This window comes from Amblyomma maculatum, chromosome 10 (genome assembly GCF_055883805.1).
Source record: "Amblyomma maculatum isolate TAMU_Amacu chromosome 10, ASM5588380v1, whole genome shotgun sequence".
NCBI classification, from domain to species: Eukaryota; Metazoa; Arthropoda; class Arachnida; order Ixodida; family Ixodidae; genus Amblyomma; species Amblyomma maculatum.
Window position 1 is genome coordinate 31,441,754 of NC_139353.1, and position 9,272 is coordinate 31,451,025.

The 9,272-nt window shown below is 45.8% G+C and overlaps 1 non-coding gene across 1 annotated transcript; it reads right to left on the minus strand.

The window, feature by feature from the left end:
- Positions 1 to 3,259: 3,259 nt before the first annotated feature.
- On the minus strand, positions 3,260 to 3,427 carry LOC146176060 (U1 spliceosomal RNA). The gene has a single exon (XR_014701645.1). It is a non-coding gene; the product is annotated as a U1 spliceosomal RNA (small nuclear RNA).
- Positions 3,428 to 9,272: the final 5,845 nt, after the last annotated feature.

Genomic DNA, 9,272 nt, shown 5'->3' on the forward strand with positions numbered 1-9,272 from the left:
CCAGCGAGCTCGTGTGGCGGCCCAGACCAATGGAGTCCCGGAATAAGGACTCCACCTAGTATTGCAAGGGGAGCGGCCCACTAGGGATGGCTCTCCAAGCAACCTTTCCTTTTGTATTAAATGCTTATTACCAACCACCCGGCAGAATAGGAGAAAAAATAATAATAAAAAAGATAAAAAAATAAAACTAAGAAAACACGTCCAATGTGTGTGAAAGCCCCGCCGCGGTGGTGGAATGGTAAGACGCCCGACTACTGGTTTTCGGCGCAGCGTTTCGATGGAGGCGAAACAAGGTGTGTGCTGTCCGATGTATGTATGTATGTATGTATGTATGTATGTATGTATGTATGTATGTATGTATGTATGTATGTATGTATGTATGTATGTATGTATGTATGTATGTATGTATGTATGTATGTATGTATGTATGTATGTATGTATGTATGTATGTATGTATGTATGTATGCATGTATGTATGTATGTATGTATGTATGTATGTATGTATGTATGTATGTATGTATGTATGTATGTATGTATGCATGCATGTATGTATGTATGTATGTATGTATGTATGTATGTATGTATGTATGTATGTATGTATGTATGTATGTATGTATGTATGTATGTATGTATGTATGTATGTATGTATGTATGTATGCATGTATGTATGTATGTATGTATGTATGCATGTATGTTTGTATGTATGTATGTATGTATGTATGTATGTATGTATGTATGTATGTATGTATGTATGTATGCATGTATGTGTGTATGTATGTATGTATGTATGTATGTATGTATGTATGTATGTATGTATGTATGTATGTATGTATGTATGTATGTATGTATGTATGTATGTATGTATGTATGTATGTATGTATGTATGTATGTGTGTGTGTGTGTGTGTGTGTGTGTGTGCGTGCGTGCGTGCGTGCGTGTTTGTGTGTGTGTGTAACTTTATTGCGATGCTAGCAAACGACAATTTTATGCGTCGTGACGCTGGCCAAGCGTCGACCCGACACAACGCAGACAAAACAGCTACAGTGGATGCGTGGGAGTCCCTCCTGCATACCACCGAGCTCGCCCAACAGCGCCAGCTCATTTTGCGCGCATTGGAGGCCGCAGAGTCCCAAGGGATCCCTGCTGACCTTCTCTAAGCAGTGCAACCAGCCTTTCGGCTGGTTCCCCTTCTTTGGGAATAAATAAAGAGTTTATCATCATCATCATGCCCTACTCTGCATTACCTCATTTGTTCCCGTTTGTGGTGGCCCGTAAGGCTAGTGCTTTTAGAGCACACCTGTTAACGCACGTTAAAGATTCCCAAGAAGGGTGGCTGTTCCCGGCCCTGCGGGGCTGGGACGGTAGGTCAACGTCGCTTGCGGCGGGGGCTAGCCAGCCACCGAATGTTTATCTGTTGTAGGCCGTCATTGCACCCGCCACCGCTTAGGTGGTGGACGACGGCTGTTGTTGCGGAGCGTCTTTCCTTCTTCTTTTTCTTCTCTATTCTCTCTTCTGTCCGCACGAGGCAGCGGAGGTGGCTCAGCTACAGAGCCAGTAGCAGGCCCGTGCATTTTCTTTTCCTTCTTCCTACAGCCTCAGCAACAAGATCTCCAGGTGATCGAAATTACTCCGGAGCCCTCCACTACTGCACTCCTTTCTCTATTTTCGCTTTCACTCCCATCTATTTCCCTTCCCCTACGGCGCGGTTCAGGTGTCGGCAGAACAAGTGTGAACGATACTGCGCCTTTCCTTTCCTATGAACAAATTATTAATGTGTGTTAAACGCTGTCGCGTCATAACCTCAACAGCGGAGCTTGTGTGTCCCCCTAATTTTATTATTATTATATTTAACGCGCACTGGCATCATTTCGCCTCTATCGAAACGCGGCCCCGCCGGGGTGGTGCAGTGGTAAGACGCCCGACTACTGTGCCGGAGTACCCGGGTTCGAACCCGACCTCGAGGGCTGCGTTTCGATGGAGGCGAAACGAAGAGGCGTCCGTGTGCTGTGCGATCTCAGCGCACGTTAAAGATCCCCAGGTGGTCGAAATTACTCCGTAGCCCTCCACTACGGCTCCTCTTTCTCTCTTTCCTCTTTCACTCCCACCTTCTTCCCTTCCCTTACGGCGCGGTTGCGGTGTCCACAGCAAACAAGTGAGACAGTTACCGCGCCTTTCCCTTCCTATAAAAAGAAATCTATCGAAACGCGGCCGGGTTCAAACTCGGGTACTCTCAGTAGCCGAGCGGCATAACCACTGGTTCACCGCGGCGGATGCGCCTCTCCTATTTCATTTGAGACGCTGAACTACATGCATCAATGTGGAAATTTAAATTTTTCTGTTGCCCATGTTCTAATTTAGATCAAAATTGCTATTTTTGATTACTATTATTTTAGGCATCCACGCGTGAGATGAATTTCTTTTCCCAACACTTGTGTGACGTAGACTTTCGGCCCAAGTATGACGTGTTTTTCGACCAAGCACCGCCTTTGCTGATGACCGGAGAATTAAATCTATCGTTTCAGTGCCTCACTAGCTATGTTGCTGTTGGGGGCTGTAGGAAGAATGAAAAGAAAATGCACGGGCCTGCTACTGGCTCTGTAGCTGAGCCATCTCCGCTGCCTCGTGCGGACAGAAGAGAAATTAAAGAAAGAAAAAAGAAGAGGGAGAGAAAGACGCGCGCCGCAACAATGGCCGTCATCCACCACCACCGAAGCGGTGGCGGGTGCAATGACGGCCTACAACAGATAAAAATTCGGTGGCTGGCTAGCCCCGCCGCAAGCGGCGTTGACCTACCGTCCCAGCCCCGCAGGACCAGGAACTACTGGTGGTAGTTCCTCACCAGCTATGGCTAAATGTCGCCTTATATAGCGGTAACCGTCGTGTCCGATTGCACTCAGCTGATGAGAGTCTATGTGGGAGTGCACGTTAAAGAAACCTGGGTGGTATAAATCTGTTGAGCCCTTCACGACGTCGGTTCTCATAGCTTGAGTCGGCTTGGGATAGATCCAAATAAAACCTAAGCCCTCCGTCGGCTTTGAGAAAAAGAAAGGCGGATGCATACGTACTGTACCTCGCCTTACATACCGCCATGCTCTGAGGATACTAAACTGAACGTTCTTTTTTTGTTTGTCTTTATTGCCGATTTCAACATTCAATACCGGTAGTATTGCACTACGTACTACACCTCTCTTCATCCCATTCTCCTTCCTTCCCTCACGACCTCAGCAAATGCGCATTCTATTTTTAGATTTCAGTGCAGCGGGGGAGGGCGCGAACGCCACACCCCACACTACCAAAAATTGTATGCCCCATCTGCCCCGCATTTCGGGTGCAGTAGCGAGTTTCAACACAGCCGATGTGCAATGGCTGGCCTCCACCCGAGCAGTCCGATTTCCTGATCGCGGATCTGCCGGCACCAGGTAAGTATGCCCACAAACGCTTCTGCTCGCCCTAGCCAATGAAACTATCCTACTCTCTTGCGTAGGTTACCGCCCAAGGTTAGATCGACGTACGTCCAGATCTTCTGCACATGTAAAAAAATTCAGGTAATTGCTGCATTCACAGGAGTCATATGCACGAACTTACATACTTAAATACGAGTCTACTCTTTATATAACCCTTAACAGGAAATTTTACGCTTCTCGGATTATTGCTTTCTTCTAAGCGCAATTGCAGCATCCACGTCGATGTCGATGTCGGCCGCCCCCTTCGTATCGGCTGAGTTAGCCACCATAGCTGAGTCCTTCAATCGGGTCGCCGCCGGCGTACATAAAAGCCGCCGCGTGCCATACACGCCATTGTCTTCAGCCCTTGTAACAAAATGTATTTTAGTTTACAGGAAAGGAAAGGTGCATATATCTGTTACACTTCTCGGCAGACACATTAAGTGGTGTTGCCTGAACCGAGCTGCAAGAGAAGAGAGAAAGGTGGGAGTGAAATAGGAAAGAGAGAAAGAGTTGTCGTAGTGGAGGGCTCCGTAAAAAATTAAAGAGCACTGCAGAATCTACATTGGAGTAATGCGAAACCTCGGATGCTGCTGTTGGTTGCTTCTGGTTGCTTCTAGTTGCTTAATTCACTTCTTATTTGTCCATTTTAGTGTTTGGTACTTTAAAATTGCGCGCAAATATCTTCCTATGTCCTTTCCCGAATCTACTTCCGGTTGCGTGACGTCACATCATCTACCTCACATGAATTTACTCCTTGTTTACCAATTTTTATTCTTTGGTACCTTCAAATTGCGCGCCAATTCCTTCCAAAGCCCTTTTTTCGGCTCTATTTCTGGTTGCGTGACGTCATATCCTTGACGTCATATCCTTGACGTCATATCCGCTACGGCACCCCTTTCCCTCTTTCCGCTCTCACTCTCACTTTCCTCCCTTCCCTTACGCGCGGTTCAGGTGTCCACAGAACAAGTACGGCAGATACTGCGTCTTTCCTTTTCTGTGACCAGTTATTATAAATTATTACCTAATTACATTTTGGCCTAATTATTATTTCAGCAACAACACTACGTCACCCTCTATCGATTGACACCACTCATAACCTCTACCACTTATCAATTACTCACAGCTGTTGCGGATACTGCCTGCGGACAGGATCTGCGGACGCGATCTGCGGACACGTTCTGCGGACACGGTCTGCGGCCAGAAATCTGTGAACATAGCGAAGTAATGCTTTCGCATTAATAATATGGATCACCTGGGAGTCTAACGTGCACGACCCAACTATTGTTATACCGTTCGAAATCGTCCAAATCTTGAATGTCCCTCGGCATTTATGCCCGCTGCGGTGGTGCAGTAGTCAAGATGCCCGACTACTGTGGCGGAGTGCCCAGTTTCGAAACCGATCGCCGGCGGGTGCGTTTCGATGGAGGCGGAACGGAGAGGTCTCCGTGTGCTGTGCGGAGTTAGTGTATACGTTAAAGATCCCCAGGGAGTCGAAATTAATCGGCAGCCCTGCAACGACCCCTCTTTCAATTTCCTTCCTACCTTCTTTTCTAACAATACGACTCGGTTCAGGTGCACACCGAAAATAATGAGTGACAAATACTGCGCCTTTCCTTTCCTGTGAACGATTTATTAATGAGTAAGTACAGTGCAGTATATGTAAATGAGTTTTTAATAGGCATGACTTTGTCGGCGCTGTAAAAGAGGAACTATTTGGCATATGGGAAAAAGAATGGCACCATAGCATAGGGCGTCAAGGAAAGGTGTGCAAGTGACAAAATTGTTGACGTAGTTTAATTAGGTAATTAATTAGAGCCAATAACAATGATTCAAGTACTGGTTTATGAGCGAGTGAGACGAAAATAGTTTTGTATACGAAAACAGCCTTCTAATTAGGAGCTTAAGGATGCACTTCTCAAGATTTTTTGCATCACCTGTCTCCATTTCGCTGCTTTACCGATATAATGAATGTATAAACAAATGTCGAACAAGCGAAAGAAGCTCGATGGACACTCATAAACCACTCTCTTCTTCGCTTGCCAGAAGCCCTTCAATTGGGGCAAGGTAGCGATACACCAGAGAAGCTTTGAAATGGCAAGCGGCTCCCGAGATTGTCTTAATGATAACAAATTACACTGAACTCTGTATCCTGTAGGGCCATGTCGGTCGCAGGAATAGCAACATAGAAGCAATTTTGCCAGGACGGGAAGTAGAGCTGATTTTACTTGAGAATTGTGGCTATCGCATCCTTGTTACCGGATGAACATGGTTCATTGCCCATGCGAAGAGTCCGTTACATCCTCCACCCTTTCCGAAATCACACCTCTGATCTCAAACCGCTCGTCTGAGACACCATCGCAGGGGAAATCGTGCGTTATTGCCAGGCCTGTCAGGTGGAGCTTTTGGTGCGCTGGGCTCCAGAGAGCTTAAACTGCTTCACACTTGCAACGAGCAGGTTAATTACCTAGTATGCGGTGTCGCGTTCCTGGCTACAGGAGCCGACCCCGCTCTACAGGCCGGGGAGCGCATACTCTCTTTCTGTGATATTAAGGCGAAAGTATTTAATGGCTTCTGCTGTCGTCTATTCGCGAGAAGTGTCGCACTTCTTCGCGAGATTCCGCGGGATATCGCGAGATTGAGACGTCATGACCTGGTGACGTCATTTGTCTTGTCCACAATGGGGGAGATAGTTAAAGATAAATAAATAAAACTTGTCTCTACCGGGAATCGAGCCTCCCTCCCTTGGATCCCCAGCCTAACGCTTTAACCAACGGAGCCACGCCTCGAATCGTGAAACGCTGTTCATAATTCCGCTTCTCTACCGTGAGGATGATAGCGGGATTCCGCGAGTGACATATACTACGCCTCTCCTTTTGTCTAAGCCCCAGTTCATGTGCTTCAGCTCATTTCGATAGCAGATACCAGGGCAGGCAAAAAATCTTTTCCTTCTTTTATTATTTTATTTCATTCTATTATAATAAAGAACCACTTGCTACTACTACTTTCTCTAAACGAATTATAGAATGCCGGTGACTTTGATGAATGCTGGTTCTGTTCGACAAGGGGCGTGCGATGTGCAGTCTTTGTCAAAAGTGTGGAGCCCCATCGTGCGACTTGTAATGCATTTGCAGTTTTCCCAAAATCGATGGGAAATGTTGAACGTTCGGAATTCCCGCGGTTGTTTTGAGTGTTCGGCACCAGCGGCTTGTGGTGGCAGGCGTGCAAACTAGAAACATTATTGAGTTTCCTAGTCTTGCTGAGAGAGGGCGCAGCCTAATTCAAATGAGCGGCGGGGGGAACGCGCGCATCGAGGCATCCTAGCCAAATCTAAATAAACTTGTACATAGTTCTTGCTTTTCGCATTCCTTAATTTATTCCTATTGAGGAATGCTTTGTGGAAACAAAACGTTGGGAACATCGATACGCTTGGCGGAGCTGATGCTGCTTGATGTCCGACAGAATAGTTCTCTAGAGCATTATACTGTGGAAATTCTACACACGGTGCATTCTCATCTTATTCGCACCTAGTCGCGACCATTATTCTTATAGGTATTATTATAGGTTTGGATCAAGCAATAAAAGCCCCACCAAAACCGTGGGCTGAGCGCCGCATTGCAGCCTTCTCGGCTACCTGTAGCATCTTGCTGAAATCACGTTCCCCCAAGAACGCGAGGACGCAACCTCGCATTTTCAAACTTGAGACATATTGCTAAGTAAAGGCTTTAGTTAATCCAGGAAGCTTTTCTTTTTCTAAATTGTGCTGCACACTACCACGAAAAGTAGAAATTCACTCCGTGCAACTGATTTCTCAGTGACTATAGCCTATTTCGAAATCAAAATGTGCACTCCTGTTGATACGGTTCTTTCTATACTGTGCTAATGTACTTTACTTTCATGTTATTGTTTTCATGCACACGCTGTATTATGTTCTGGATATATATTGTTACGGTACACAGTCACGGAGACGATGACCAAGTGCTGGACTAATGAACAGCGACGACGCTGAAGCTAGGCTCTTGAATTGGTCCTCCGAGTGTGTCTCTGACGGTGAACTGTTGCGGCTACGTCGGAGTGTGCCTGGTAAAATCTTGTTGGAGGTACAGGGTGCGACACCAAAACCATATTATATTTGGTATTGGGGTCGTACCCCGCAATATACCATTATATTTAATGAATAATTTTTCGAGTACTTGTTTCACTTGTGTGAAATTTCAAATAAAACTTTTCTACACTGTTCGAAATTTTTCTCTCTTGACAGCATTCAGTGGGCTTATATTGTCTCTCTGACCAATGTAGCCGTCTGCACTGGCGGTAAGTGGATGACCAGAAAAGCTGTCTAAATACACACTACGAGCTTATGCTCATTACGTGTCGCATAAACTGATCAGGTTTGCCTGGATGCTCTTGTTAATCGATGAATACAGAACTATACTGATGTGAGAGAAAATATTGCTGTTCTGTTTAAAAATTGACTAATCAGAGCCTATAGAACTAACACATTGGGATATGAACAGCAAATACATAAATGCAGCCGGTCTGTACGTACTTATACTAGATTTTTCTCTGGAAAAAAATGAGGTGTACTTGAGCGAAGCACGAGATAGACACTGTAGTAGGATAGAACCTAAAACAGTAGTTGCTAACTATGTGCAGGGGAACGCGTTATATTTATCACTCCGCTGAACAGAAAATGGTTTTTGTTTTATTATTTGACAATACCAAACAAGCCAGGGGCACCCAAATCATAGCCGGTTTAATTTTCTTTAACGGTTAGCTTTTTTTTTTTTTTTCATGGTAATCAGAACAGCCTTAACAAGAGACTGCTTTCTGCTGCGGACGAAATGTGTGTGCCAGTTACTGCAGACGTAAGTTTTATTTGACTATAGATTATCAAATCACGAAAGATTTTACCATTAGTTGTTGTCGAAACTATACAGCTCTGGCTACTTTCTTCAGCATACCGAGTGAAGATGGTCAGGTACACATTTTGGTTCATTTTGCGTTGGAATATTTCTGCTGCAAAACAGCACAGAAGAGCACCGTAGGAAGTAGAAGCGGTGCTCTTGAACGTGATACAGTTAACGGTCGCAGCGAAAAACGCGGAGCCGGCTTTGTTAGCGAAAATTACTATGGATTGCCGGCAGATGGCGCAGTTGTGTGACGTCAAAAGACCACGTGACATAGTCACAGGTCGGCAGGAGCTGCAAAATCAGGCAGGTCCTGCGAGATGGGAAGTTCATTTGAGAATCGAACCCATGACCCTCGGATCCCGAGACATACACGCTATCACTGAGCCAGATAGGCACGTTCGTAAGGCTTGAGTTAAAACATGACTTTGTACCTATGAAGGGTGTTCTTTAACACAACGTGGTAGATGACGTCTCTATGCTAATGGGTGTGGCCGAGATAATAGAGGTAAAAAGGAATTACTCAGTGAGTAGCCAAGTGGTTGCAGGCGAACGAAGATACACAAGGCCTGCCGCAAAGGGGGCTATACGCTGTCGCATGATGGCCTTAAAACCGTAGCATACACCCCCCCCCCCGCCCCCCCCCCCGCTTTTTTTTTTCGCGTTATTTACATGCAGAATATGCTCATACACATGTTATATAAGGAAGAGCTGACAAAACACCATAATCAGTTTATTTCTGCTCTATTTCCACCACAATGTTCAGAGTACTGCATTGTTCGCACCCGCGGCCCCGCAAGGTCAAGGCTACCTCCTACACATTTGCCGGTCAGATGCTCGGCTCACTCTGTTGATGCTGAAAAAAGTTATTTCTTTCAGGCAGCTTGTCCTCTCGCCGCGGCATTGCCAGATTGTCCCC